We start from the raw sequence: 15,324 nt of genomic DNA on the forward strand, positions 1-15,324 counted from the left end.
ATCAGTTGAAGTCTAAAACCTCACTTGTTTTCATCAGTATAATAAAAAAAAGCATAGATTCTAAAGACTAAAATTGTAAACTAGATTTTTACAATTAAAGAATTTTTTTCCTATATAAATTTATTAAAAATTGCAATATTGAATTCAATTTTGCCTAAATTTGAATTTAGTTTTGTTTTTTTTTTAATTTTTCTTTACGTTATAGGGGAGTATCTGGATAATTTAACCATTAAAACAGAAAACAAGAGAGGAATTGGTCATAGACAACATGCCATTGTCAGATGCTTTTCTTCCGGGGTCAGCCAGCACCATGGCTGAATAATAGAGGTTAGGTCACTTGCCAAAAACAGAAAGTGAAAAGGCCCCATGAACATTAAGCATGCCAAAATGTGCCGAATAAAAACGACACACATGGGAGAAATGGTTAAAAAAGAATGAATGTAACAAAGTAAAAATGGTTTAGTTCGGCGAGCCGAACCTTGGTAACTCACCACCATGGATACTGCAAAAAATGTCCGCAATTCAACATTTTTTTGCAGAACCCATGGTGGTGGGTTCCCAATCGAATAAAAATTGTGCCCTCTATAGGCGCAGTGTATCTTAAAGGGTACATTAAGTGTCGAATCGTTTATTTTTGTTAAATTTTGCAAAACAAAAAATTTAGTGGGAACGACTCTGTATAATAGTTTGTAACAATATGGTTATTTAATATATTGGGTTGCCCAAAAAGTAATTGCGGATTTTTCATATAGTCGGCGTTGACAAATTTTTTCACAGCTTGTGACTCTGTAATTGCATTCTTTCTTCTGTCAGTTATTAGTTGTTACTTTTAGTTTGCTTTTGAAAAAAAGTGTAAGAAAAGTATATTTGATTAAAGTTCATTCTAAGTTTTATTAAAAATGCATTTACTTTCTTTTAAAAAATCCACAATTACTTTTTGGGCAACCCAATATATCTCTATATAGTATGTCAACTCTCCGATGGCGGAGCAATGTAGTTTCCGCTAATAAATAAAATGAATGTGATTTTGTATAGAACTAGAAAGACCACGCTTTTCATTTATCGCAAAAAACGAAGTCAAAGCAAGTAAGAGCGTGCTAAGTTCGGCCGGGCCGAATCATGTATACCCATGTATACACAATGGATCGCATTTGTCGAGTTCTATGTGCGGTATCTCTTTTTAGGCAAACAAAGAATATTGAATAAGAACTGTTATGCTATTGGAGCTTTATCAAGTTATTGTCCGATTCGGACCATAAATGAATGCTGAACATTGTAGAAGTCATTGTGTAATATTTCAGTTTATTAGGATAAGAATTGCGCCTTGTAAGGGCTCAAGAAGCAAACTTGGGAGATAGGTTTATATGGGAGCTGTATCAAGCTATTGATCGATTCATACCATATTAGACACGTTGAAGGTCATGAGAGAAGCCGTTGTACAAAATGTCAGCCAAATCGGATGAGAATTGTGTCCTCTAGAGGCTCAAGAAGTCAAGATCCTAGATCAATTTATATGGCAGCTATATCAGGTTATGTACCGATTTGCGCCATACTTACCACAGTTATTGGAAGTCATAACAAAACACCTCATGAAAAATTTCAGCCAAATCGGATGAGAATTGCGCGCTCTATTGGCTCAAGAAGTCAAAATCCAAGATGGGTTTATATGACAGCTATACCAGATAATGAACCGATTTGAATCATACTTAATAAAGTTCTTGGGAGTGATACCAAACCACTACGTGCAAGATTTCAGACAAATCGGACAAGAATTGCGCCCTCTAGAGGCTCAAGAAGTCAAGACCCAAGGTCGGTTTATATGGCAGCTATCTCAAAACATGGACCGATTTCAACCATACTGAGCACAGTTGTTGGAAGTGATACCAAAATACCACGTGCAAAATTTCAGTCAAATCGGATAAGAATTGCGCCCTCTAGAGGCTGATGAAGTCAAGACCCAAGATCGGTTTATATGGCAGTTATCTCAAAACATGGACCGATTTCAATCATACTTAGCACAGTTGTTGAAAGTGATACCAAAACACCACGTGCAAAATTTCAATCAAATCGGATAAGAATTGCGCCCTCTAGACGCTCAAGAAGTCAAGACCCAAGATCGGTTTATATGGCAGCTATATCAAAACATGGACCGATTTGGCCCTGTACAATCCCAACCGACCTACTCAAATAAAAAGTATTTGTGCAGAATTTCAAGCGGCTGGCTTTACTCCTTCGAAAGTTAGTGTGCTTTCGACAGACGGACGGACGGACATGGCTAGATCGACTTAAAATGGCATGACGATCAAGAATATATATACTTTATGGGGTCTCAAATGCATATTTCGAGGTGGTAAACGATCAATCCATATTCTGACAATAAATAAAATATCGATAGTATCGATAGTGCCATCGATATTTTGCCAGCTCTAGTCTCAGTTCAATATATCGAGATGTTACAAACGGAATGATTAGGCTAATATTTCACCTCATCCTATGGTGGTGAAAGACCGATCTGCCGATAAACGATCCGAAGCCCATAAAACCTATATATATTACCCGATTTCGGTGACATTTGAAATAGTGAGGTGTTGTGACAATTTTAAAGTAAATATGGTAAGAATACGGAGCCAAACTAGAGCTGACAATACTATCGATATTTTATTTTTTGTCTGAATAGCGATTTATATTTTTTCGATCGATACTATCGGCAAAGTTATTTTTTTGCAAAATTGAACAAAATATATGATTCGACACTGAAAGTATCCTTTAAAATACATTGCGCCAATAGGGTGCGCGACGATTGGGCTAAAATTTTGGGCAATAATGATGTATCATAACTTCGAACTTACTTTATTAAATTTGGTTTTAGTCGGTCTGTGCATTGATATCACAGATGTTCAATAGGTATAGATATGCCATTGCCTCTTTTAAGAGGCACCACCTACAAAGATTAGAAATAAACGAAGAAAATTGAGAGAAGAGAGAATTCCAACATAACTGCGTACGAACAATGAATGATTTTTCAATGGATTGTGGACACTTTTTTTCTTTTAAACTTAAAATAATTTTTACAAAACTCTTTTTAACTCTCTCTTTAGTTTCTTTTTGTTAACTAACTTGTATTTTTCTACGGAGTTTATGTTCACCCAATTCCATTTGCTCCTCTCTTAGGTGACTCTTAAGAATGAGACAGAAGAAAACGTCAGATTTCTAATCGTCGTTCGTGGTTGCCATTTGTTTAAGGGAGTGACAATTCATTTGTATCAATCTATTATCTGTAATTGATATGGCTTCTGTATAAATCGATTTCCTGATTTTTACTTCTCATTTTCGTTATAAATAGAGGTGATGGAAAATTAACGATAGCATCGATGCTATCGATATTTATTATTAGAAATGTCGAATGTTTCTATTATCGATAATTTGCCAGCTCTACTATAGGAATAAATGGTGAAATCTTATGCTATAAAGAGTAATGGAAACAAAATATTCTATATGAAGCAAATCTAGGCCAAGCTGTCTCCAGTATACAATGTAGCCTATTATCAGCTTTTTGGCAAGTAGATTTACGCACATTCTTGTTTATTTTATGTTAATCGCTCTGTTAACAAAATTTGGTTAGGATAATCACGTGAATTTTGTAAATGTCTCTTTTTTTCATGTGATTAACGCGTGATAAGACAATGAACTTAATAAGAACAACTTTCTATCCTTCACGATGAATAATTTTTATCTTTGTCTCAATGTTATTGTAATGATGTTAAGATTATTTAATATTGTTCTATCTTTACAACTTAGGGGTATTCAGAACATAGCAATTATTATGGGCAATAGAGTGTCCCAAAAAACCAAAAAGTATTTTTCCTGAAACGCATATCCTCTATTTTTTTTTTCTTTTGATTTCAATAAACAAACAAACGTGTTTATGGCTATAGCTTAACGAAACCCCATATCGACACGACGTCCAAAATTGGATGTAGGACTTTCTAAGGATTCAGTTGAGGATTTTAGATCCCAGAAGTCTTATATTCGTATACAGAGAACACATTTGTTCATATGACATTTATGGTTAAAACATGAACTGTATATCTATGGCAAAACTGTAGACTTTGAGACTTCCAACAACTGTGCTAAGTATGTTTCAAATCGGTCCATAACCTGATATAGCTGCCATATAAACCGATCTTGGATTTTGACTTCTTGAGCCACTAGAAGGTGCAATTTTCATCCGATTTGGTTAAAATTTAGCATGACGTGTTTTGTTATGACTTCCAAGAACTGTGCCAAATATGGTCCAAGTCAGTTCATAACCTGATATAGCTGTCATATAAACCCATCTGGGATCTTGATTTTTCACCCTATAGAGGGCGGAATTATTATCCGATTTGGCTGAAATTTTACACAATGACTTCTACTATGGTCTTCAACATTCAATTCGTTTGTGGTCCGAATCGAAACATAACTTGAAATAGCTCCAATAGTATTGCAATTCTTATCCATTATTCTTTGTTTGCCTTAAAAGAGATTACCAAGCAAAGAACTCGAAAAATGCGATCCATGGTGAAGGGTATATAAGATTCGGCCCGGCTGAATAAGTCAATAACTTAATTATAGATTATATATATTTATATATTTTTTTTTTGTTTGCCACGATTTGTATAAAATCAATTACAATATCACACACCTTAATATAAGATTATTACATCTTGTGGTGTGTGATTACAACTCAAATAAATAAAAACAAATAAAAATGAAAATGAGCTTACCGTCCTTCCTTTACTAACTTATCATTTATGCCCAAACAAATATCCACGGATCATTGTATCAGCCGTTTCGTCAGGGCGTGAAAAATTAATAGGAAACAAACAGACTTTGTCGTTAAAACCCGGAAGCACGATTTTAATATTAAGCCTGTGGTGGGCAAAAGCACACATACTATTGGAAATTATTAACACGTACACAAAAACATAATTAAATGCAAGTCCGTGGGCTTGGAAATAATGCACAAATGTGTTGGTGTACCTACCACTGTTGAAGAAGACCGATGGCTTCTGGGGCATTGTCTTAGAGCTTATCGTAGATTGTGGGTTTGATAACCGCTTTGTCTACAAATTAATTGATCCCCTAACATGGCGCCAATGCCAGAAAATATTTCTCTACAATCTCCCTAACTGCACGAGATTATCTTGAGCAACTCTTTGCAAATCCTCCATGAGAAGACAATTTTCAACAATCTGCAAAACTGTCCCTGGGCTTGAAAATAATGCACAAATGTGTTAGTATACCCACCACCGTTGTAGACCGATGGTTCCTTATGCATTGTCATAAAACTTATCGTAGATTAAGGTTTTGATAACAGCTTTGTCTACAAAATAATTAATCCCCTTAAGTAGCGCCGATACCAGAAAATATTTCTCTCCAATCTCCCTAACTGCATCAGAGATTATCTTGAGTAACTCTCTGTAAATCTTCCAAGAGAAGACAATTCTCAACAATCTGCCAAACTCTATCAGAGACTTCTTATGAAAACCATAGCAGCCTACAAAATTATTATGAAAATTTGTTTTCCAAAAAGAAAAATTTCTTTCATCAAATTTCTCTAATTTTGTATATGTATAGAAATGTTTTTTTTTCTATATTAATCTAATCATTGTTTAGGCTTCTTGAAATATTTCAAGTGTCTTCTTATTTTTAATAAACAAATTAATCTTAATAACAATTTGTACTTAGATGTGTTTTAGATTGTAATTTAGACAGGAGAAGACTGCTGCGAACGAACTGCGCTGTCATCTCCCCTTGAATATGAAGGGTGCTGTCACAAGAGATTGTTGCTGTATGGTGGTTTTAGGAGACATTCATCCATACATCCATCTCTCTCTCTCTCTCTCTGACATTCTGTCTCTCCCCGCCTTTTGAAATTTGTTTAAACAAATTTGAGGTTTACAAATCATCACAATAACCACATGGCAGGGAGGGAAGAATTGCAAGAATACTAACAACAACAATAACATCAAAACATAAAGATAACAAATGATTTGATTAATTTTTATTGTGATTACTGCAAATACAACTACGAACATACTCGTGCATGTATTTTCGTTAGTTTCGTATATAGTCTGTTTGTACTTACTTTTGTTGTTTACGGTGGGGATGTGTATAAATGTTGTTGTGGTGGTATTGGTGGATGGCCTTTGATTTAATGTTCTTGTAATTCCTTTGCTTCTTTGTAGTTGTTGTTCAGCTACTGTTGTTTACTTTGCTTTAACCGTTAGTTGACTCTCTTTTTTTCTTTTCTTCTTCCGCTGTTTCTTGTTTATGACTATGGCTTTGAAGATTGAAGATCGTATGGTATGTTATGTATTATCTGCATATGCGGATTTGTAAGAATAATGCTGAGCTGATGCTGTGGTGGCGCTTTATTTTACTTCGTCTTATACTAATCGTTAAATGACGAGGTGCGATAACAGCAACGACGATAAAACACACTGCCACATTGAAAAAGCAAACGATGCCGACAGCAAAAATGACAGATTTGACAAATTCGCACACAAAGCTGGAGAGAGCGATTATGTTGGTGATATTTGTGATGATACAGTACTTGGGGTAATAGTAGTAGTAGTAGTGGTGGTGGTGGTACAAGTATGTGATATCTAGCATTCAAAATTTCCATTCAAATTTGTTAAAAACAAAGATTTCTCAACATAACAAATGTTTTGAAATGGATTTTCTTGTTAATTGTCTTTATGATCACACTTTATGTTTGCTGCTTAGCTGGTTTCTGTAGCAGGGTGTTTAAAAATAGAGAAAGAATTTGAAAGAGTAATACATTGTCATAATATTTGCCAAATTATTGAAACTCAAAACTCATGTGATTCCCATGCAAACCAGTCTTTGGTAGGAGGCCATCATAACAACTAACCTAAACAACATTAACTATTTGCATATGGAGTTGTCCCAGGTAAAAAGAGGAAGCATTTCTTCACTTGGCTCTGCTAATAAATATTTGTTTTCATCGATTGCAATTGAGTTCAATTAGTCATGTAATTTAAGTGCCCTCTTTAAATCTCAGTACCAATCATCATATGATCGCTTAAGAATGTTGAAAAACACAATGATATAGCAATATGACAAGTGGCATCTTTATAAGCCAAAAGATTTAATTATTTGTTAATTGTCATGTTCTTTAAAAAAAATGTATAGCTGGAAGTGTCATCCGTAATTAGAATCGGATTATAAAGAGCTGCTAATTCTTTTGCATGTCATTTCAGTTTATCAACTTGAATATACAATGAGGAGTATAGATCGTTTCATAAACAATTGCTGAATGCTGTTGTGGCAAAAACCCCAAGAAAAGCAATTCTGAGAACTTGTCAGGTGATGTGGCAAAACAAATCTCAAAGAATTGCATTTTCATTCGAAGAAATTTAAAGCAGAGTTTACATGGTACATCATGATCGTACTCATCGTGTGTATCTGGTGATTACAGCTTTTGCTTAAAACGGTACATCGATTTTTTCTTTTCTTTGATTTTATTTAATTTTTCATAATTCACTTCTCATTTCTTAGCCTTATTTGTCACAAACCGTGTTTATCAATAGCTGTCAAATAATGATTACACATTTCTTTGTCAACGGTAATCGATAGACGTCATTCATTGAAAAAATCAAATGATTTATATTTTTCAGCCATGACTGATAGTTATATGTACATGTGACGAATACACCTTTGTTTTCACCAATACTATTACAATGACTATACATCAGATGTACCATGTAAACTCAGCATAAGACCTTATAGATAATAGGCCTCTATTCTACAATTGTTTTCCACTTCCAGCAATTGACCTAATGTACACTCATTAGACATTCATTAGTTTTCAATGGAACCCCAATAACATATCCAATATTAACAATTAAAATTTTTTTAATAATTGCATTTTCTTCCTCATTTGTTATTATATTTCCATTAGTTCATTCATAAACATTAAAGGGCATTGTAATAATTTGTTTATGTAAAAATTAAAATTGAACGCATATTTTTCTCCTATTTATTATTATTATTATTATTGTGGATTGTGTCTGTAAATTTATGAATATTTAATCAAATTATAAAATATTTGCCTTAACTACCAAGCAAAGTTGTTTGTATTAAAATGCAATAAAAACATTTCGCAAATGTTATTCTTACTCGAATGCATTACATTGCGATGCTCAATCATAGTGTCTGGGACTGTACGGCGCTCGGTTAGCCTCCAAAGCAAACTCATTACTTCTGGGGGAGGTTTTTGAACCTAAATCAGTTCAGACTGGATAAATGCTAATTAAACCGGTAGTTTTTCTTTTAGACAGTATAACTATGCCAGTATGACAGTTACGTATGTTAGTTCCATTAGCATTGATCGATCATTTTTAAATGTAAAGTGTAATGTAAATCATAAATCATGGAATCCATTAAATTGTATGAATAATAAATTATTACAACACGTGTTATATTAATTGACCGGATCCTAGAATGATTTACTTTTATTAGTTAGCAAAAGAATGCAAATTTTGCAAATGTGCCCATGAACATTCCATAAGGAACAGGGGCAAACTTCTCACATATCTATGAGTGCAGTCCGATTCAAGTTTAAGCTCAATGATAAGGGGTACTCTTTTTATAGCCGAGTCCGACCGGCGTGGCGCAGAGCGACACCTCTTTGGAGAGAAGTTTTTACGTGGCAAAGTACCTCACAAATGTCGCCTACACACAGTGGGAACGGATAGAGATATCTTCATGAAATTTTACATGGTTATAGCTATGTTATCCAGTTGATATGCAAAATTTCAGAGCCCTAGAAGTCCTAGGGGTCCATTGGTGGCCTTCAAAGTTGGTCACCTCGGCCCTACAACTGTCTAAAGCGCGTTTATGATCCGATTTTTTGAAAAAAAAACACGACCTTCGTGATCCGCTTGACCATTATGTCTATATCCTCCGCAGTTTCCACTTCCATTTCTGATCTAGAAGAAATAGACGTGCAAAATTTGTGCCGAAATTTATCCAAATTCGCCTTTCCATCTGTTTAGCCGAGGGACCGAAGGGAAACTAATATAACGATGATCAGAGCTGTTGTAGTCATCCAACACTTCCCAGTCGCATATTCTTGCGCTTATATCATCAAATACAAAGGTAATATCTAGTACCTCCTGCTTGTTTATTACAAATCGCCAGATTGCAGCTTATAATATATTCCATAAGCAGTTCACCCCTTTCTTTGACATCCGATCGTCTCCAAAGCTGGTAATGTGCATTACCATCACTTCCTACAACTGGGGCTCTTCTTCCCTGCAGAAGCGGTCTCAATCAGCAACTTAAGATTTGAAAACGGCATCTCTGAATCGTGTGCCATATATAGGGAATCCAGCCAGTAATGAGACTTATTTATTTCAAGGCTGACTACTATTGCATCTTCAGTGCTTAGCGACGTAAGAAGAAAAACATTTCGACTACTCTTTGCATGAATACTGGCTCTGTGTCTCCCATTCCCCGTACCCTTGAGTAGCTTAAATCCGGAATTCTTAGTCCACGAACCATTCCTCCACACACCCATGGTTCCTGGATAAGAACCACGTCAAATCCCCCTGCCATCAGGAGGACCTTTAGTGCCACCGAAGCGGCCTTACAATAGTGGAGATTTATCCACAGAAACCGGAAAGTCAGAATTCAGAACATCCATCACTGTTACGTTAACCTCGTCTTCTGAATCCGCCAGGAGTTCATCCTCACAAGATTCGTAAGATCTTGTCATGATGAGCTCCATACACATCCAGGGGCAGGTGAGAAAACAGTCGAACCGCTCTTCCTCAGGACACAGGACACTTGCGGTGTGGACGATTCCTCCTTAGATGCTTGACTGCTGTCGAAATACTTTTTGAGTTCCGTCCTTCCACGCTGAAGCACACCTTGAGCCCAGTCCAACCGAAAGACCCACCCCTCCTGATATTCAGTCTCCTGCAAACCGCCAGACTTTAGCGATGTGGTAGATAGACAAGTTTTCAGCATCAACTGCTGAGTCAACTCGTGATTCCCCAACCCCACCGCTTCTATTGACCTTCAGCATCAACTTGTTGAATCCGTAGGATACAACTACTTCAGACTTATTGAGGTCTGCAAGAGAAGGAGTTTAGTACGAATACATTCGATTATAGCATATGTCATACTTGAGTTATAAGAAAATGTCTTTTAAGTTGTAAAGAAAAAGCTAACAAAACGTCATTCGTGGTCGATAATAATTTCGAATATAAATTTGCAATAATCCTTTATAATATGGCAAATTAGATATGCCCATATAACAGCCGCAACAAATCGCAGAATAAACAAAAATATTCTTTAAAACTATATATTCCAAATACGCGACAAAAAAGAACCCAGCTAAATGCTGTCATAAAAATATGCTCTCTTTAGCATTGGTTCCACCTTTCCCATATTTTTTTTTTATTATCCAAGCGCCTAACGAATTGGCCTTTGTATGAAAAACACTTCCTATTATCTGGGCTGGGATAAGTGCGCTTGCAAGTATGTACAGCGAGGGCAATATCATTTATCATTCAGGCAGCCAAACGGACGGACAGACGGACGGATGGACGCATATTGTGAAACGTAAAAAGCACAATTTGACATTGACATGTTAATTAGGCAGCGAAATATTGAAATGCTTGTTAAAACGAAAAAAAAAATAACAAATTGTAAGCATTGATTTAAATTAATTCTTCGACAACTAGAATAATAATGTTATGCTGCTTATTTCATTCAACTTTTTAATTTAGCAAAAAAAAAAAAACAAGTAAAAAGGCGTAAGTTCCGCCGGACCGAACTTTGGATACCCATCACCTCGGTGAAAAATGCATACCTTATGCCCCATAGCCGCTATATCGAAATATGTTCCGATTTGGACCAAAAAACTATTAAGTACAAGTCATTGTTCAATTGTGTAAAACAAAATTTTGATCTTTTTAGTAGCTATATCTAAAAATAAACCGATCTGAACCATATACGACATGGATGTTGAAAAACCTAACATGCGTCACTGTGTCAAATTTCAGTGAAATCGGATTATAAATGCGCCTTTTATTGGGCCAAGACTTTAAATCGAGATATCGGTCTGTATGGCAGCTATATCCAAATCTGGACCGATCTCAACCAAATTGATGGAGCATGTCGTAGGGCCTAGCACAACTGACTGTCCCGAATTCCAGCTAAATCGGATAATAAATGTGGCTTTTATGGGCCTAGGACCCTAAATCGGCGGATCGGTCTATAGGGCAGCTATATCCAAATCAGAACCGATCTAGGCCAAATTGATGAAGGATGTCGAAGGGCCTAGCACAACTCACTGTCCCAAATTTCAGCTAAATTTGATAATAAATGTGGCTTTTATGGGCCTAGGACCCTAAATCGGCGGATCGGTCTATATGGCAGCTATATCCAAAGCTGAACCGATCTAGGCCAAATTGATGAAGGATGTCGTAGGGCCTAGCACAACTGACTGTCCCGAATTCCAGCTAAATCGGATAATAAATGTGGCTTTTATGGGCCTAGGACCCTAAATCGCCGGATCGGGCAGCTATATCCAAATCTGGACCGATCTAGGCCAAATTGATGAAGGATGTCGAAGGGCCTAACACAACCGACTGTACCAAATTTCAGCAAAATCAGATAATAAATGTGGCTATTATGGGCCTAGGACCCTAAATCGGCGGATCGGTCTATATGGCAGCTATATCCAAATCTGAACCGATCTAGGCCAAATTGATGAAGGATGTCGAAGGGCCTAACACAACTCACTGTCCCAAATTTCAGCAAAATCAGATAATAAATGTGGCTATTATGGGCCTAGGACCCTAAATCGGCGGATCGGTCTATATGGCAGCTATATCCAAATCTGGACCGATCTCAACCAAATTTATAAGGGATGTCGAAGGGCCTAACACAACTCACTGTCCCAAATTTCAGCAAAATCGGATAATAAATGTGGCTTTTATGGGCCTTAGACCCTAAATCGGCGGATCCGTCTATATGGCAGCTATATCCAAATCTAAACCGATCTCAACCAAATTGATGAAGGATGTCGAAGGGCCTAACACAACTCACTGTCCCAAATTTCAGCAAAATCTGATAATAAATGTGGTTTTTCTGGGCCTAGGACCCTTAATCGGCGGATCGGTCTATATGGCAGCTATATCCAAATCTGGACCGATCTCAACCAAATTGATGAAGCATGTCGAGAGGCCTAACACTGTCCCAAATTTCAGCAAAATCGGATAATAAATGTGGCTTTTATGGGCCTAGGACCCTAAATCGGCGGATCGTTCTATATGGCAGCTATATCCAAATCTGAACCGATCTCAACCAAATTAATGAAGCATGTCGAGAGGCCTAACACAACTCACTGTCCCAAATTTCAGCAAAATCGGATAATAATTGTGGCTTTTATGGGCCTAGGACCCTAAATCGGCAGATCGGTCTATATGGCAGCTATATCCAAATCTGAACCGATCTACGCCAAATTGATGAAGGATGTCGTAGGGCCTAGCACAACTGACTGTCCCGAATTCCAGCTAAATCGGATAATAAATGTGGCTTTTATGGGTCTAGGACCCTAAATCGCCGGATCGGGCAGCTATATCCAAATCTGGACCGATCTAGGCCAAATTGATGAAGGATGTCGAAGGGCCTAACACAACCGACTGTACCAAATTTCAGCAAAATCAGATAATAAATGTGGCTATTATGAGCCTAGGACCCTAAATCGGCGGATCGGTCTACATGGCAGCTATATCCAAATCTGGACCGATTTGGACCAACTTGCAGATAAATGTCGAAGAGCCTAACACAACTCACTGTCCCAAATTTCAGCAAAATCAGATAATAAATGTGGCTTTTATGGGCCTAGGACCCTAAATCGGCGGATCGGTCTATATGGGGGCTATATCAAGATATAGTCCGATTAAGCCCATCTTCGAACTTAACCTGCTTATGGACAAAAAACGAATCTGTGCAAAGTTTCAACTCAATATTTCTATTTTTAAAGACGGTAGCGTGATTTCAACAGACAGACGGACGGACATTTATAGGGTCGGAATTTGGATATTTCGATGTATTGCAAACGAAATGACAAAATGAATATACCCCCATCCTTCGGTGGTGGGTATAAAAACAGTTTTTCGAAACGCATTGTATTCTCTATGTAATCTTATAACAAGTTAATGGATAATTAAATCAAATATGCAAAACGCAGTTTGTTTTCCATTAACGCTTATTATGTTTTTTTTATACTCTCCACCATAGGATGGGGGGTATACTAATTTCGTCATTCTGTTTGTAACTACTCGAAATATTCGTCTGAGACCCCATAAAGTATATATATTCTTGATTGTCGTGACATTTTATGTCGATCTATCCATGTCCGTCCGTCCGTCTGTCTGTCGAAAGCACTCTAACTTCCGAAGGAGTAAAGCTACCCGCTTGAAATTTTGCACCAATTACTTCTTATTAGTGTAGGTCGGTAGGTATTGTAAATGGGCCATGTCGGTCCATGTTTTGATATAGCTGCCATATAAACCGATCTTGGGTCTTGACTTCTTGAGCCTCTAGAGTGCGCAATTCTTATCCGATTGGAATGAAATTTTGCACGACGTGTTTTGTTATGATATTCAACAACTGTGCTAAGTATGGTTCAAATCGGTCCATAACCTAATATAGCTGTCATATAAACCGATCATAGGTTTTGACTTCTTGAGCCTCTAGAGGGCTTAATTCTTATCCGATTTAGCTGAAATTTTGCATGAGGTCTTATGTTATAACTTTCAACAACTGTGCTAAAAATAGTTCAAATCGGTTCATAATCTGATATAGCTGCCATATAAACCGATCTGGGGTCTTGACTTCTTGCGCCACTAGAGGGCGCAATTATTATCCGATTTAGCTGAAATTTTGCATGAGGTCTTATCTTATAACTTTCAACAACTGCGCTAAAAAAAGTTCAAATCGCTTCATAACCTGATATAGGATAAGATATATAGATATTAACCGATCTGGGATATTGACTTCTTGAGCCTCTAGAGGTCGCAATTATTAACCGATTTGCCTGAAATTTTGTACGACGGATCCTCTCATGACCATCAACATACGTGTTTATTATGGTCTGAATCGGTCTATAGCCCGAAACAGCTCCCATATAAATCGGTCGCTCTATTTTACTTCTTGAGCACCCAAAGGGCGCAATTCTGCCATTTTACACAGGTCTCCAACATATAATATAATTGTGGTCCAAACCGGACCATATCTAGATGTCGCTCTAATAACAGATCAAATCTTTTCTTATATTCTTTGTTTGCCTAAAAAGAGATACCGTGGCAAGAGCCCGACAAATGCGATCCATGGTGGAGGGTATAAAAGATTCGGCCCGGCCGAACTTAGCACGCTTTTACTTGTTTCTTTTATTAATGTTGAGTGGTTATTATTATTATCTTTTTTTCTTTTGTTATTAAATTCGTTTTTAAAATTTTCACAGCCAAGTTTATTTATGCTTTATTAAACAACCACAAAACATCATAACATTTGAACACACTTTGTGTTATTGGAAAATTATAATTACACCATATTTTTGATTGTTATAAATTTCACTTTATTATTTAGCAATGGTTAATTAGGAATTTGCGTTTTTAAGGTTTAAAAAAAAAATTTTTTTTTGGTGTATATGGAAAACTTTTTGAAATTTGATTTTTTTTTTCTTTTTTTGTATAGCGATTTTTTGAACGATAACAGCTTTTTTTCAATTCGTTGTGGATTTTTCAGCGTGTTTGGATGGGCGATTTGTTTTAAACTGAGATTTAATAGAACCCAGCCGACTTAGTTGCCACGATTTGAGGTTAGTTTTTTTTTTTTGAAACCCCGCAATAATGAATCCACAAAAGAATGATAGACAGGCTGAAATAAAAAATACTCACAGCAGCACTAACAATGATGACAAGAGTCACAGAAATCCAACGAGAATTTATAGTACATATACACCGGTTAACAGAAGTCTGTTCAACTGGGAGAATTGCAAAACACCATGAATACCATATGCCAAGTTCACGGAAGTCACAAATTTTATTTTAATAAAAATTTTTTTGAAAAAAATTTTACAGTTATGGAAGATTTGGGCAAAATTTTATTTTTATAGAAAATTTCAGTAAAAATATATTTTCATACCCTCTACCATAGGATGGGGGTATACTAATTTCATCATTCTGTTTGGTACTCCTCGAAATATTCGTCTCAGGCCCCATAAAGTATAAATAT

The 15,324-nt window shown here is 36.4% G+C and overlaps 1 long non-coding RNA gene across 1 annotated transcript in view; it reads left to right on the forward strand.

Annotated features, from left to right (window-relative positions):
• The window catches only part of LOC131997392 (uncharacterized), a 54,991-nt gene that overhangs the window by 33,094 nt on the left and 6,573 nt on the right, over positions 1 to 15,324 (forward strand). The gene's annotated exons all lie outside the window — the stretch shown is intronic.

This window comes from Stomoxys calcitrans, chromosome 4, assembly GCF_963082655.1.
Source record: "Stomoxys calcitrans chromosome 4, idStoCalc2.1, whole genome shotgun sequence".
NCBI classification, from domain to species: Eukaryota; Metazoa; Arthropoda; class Insecta; order Diptera; family Muscidae; genus Stomoxys; species Stomoxys calcitrans.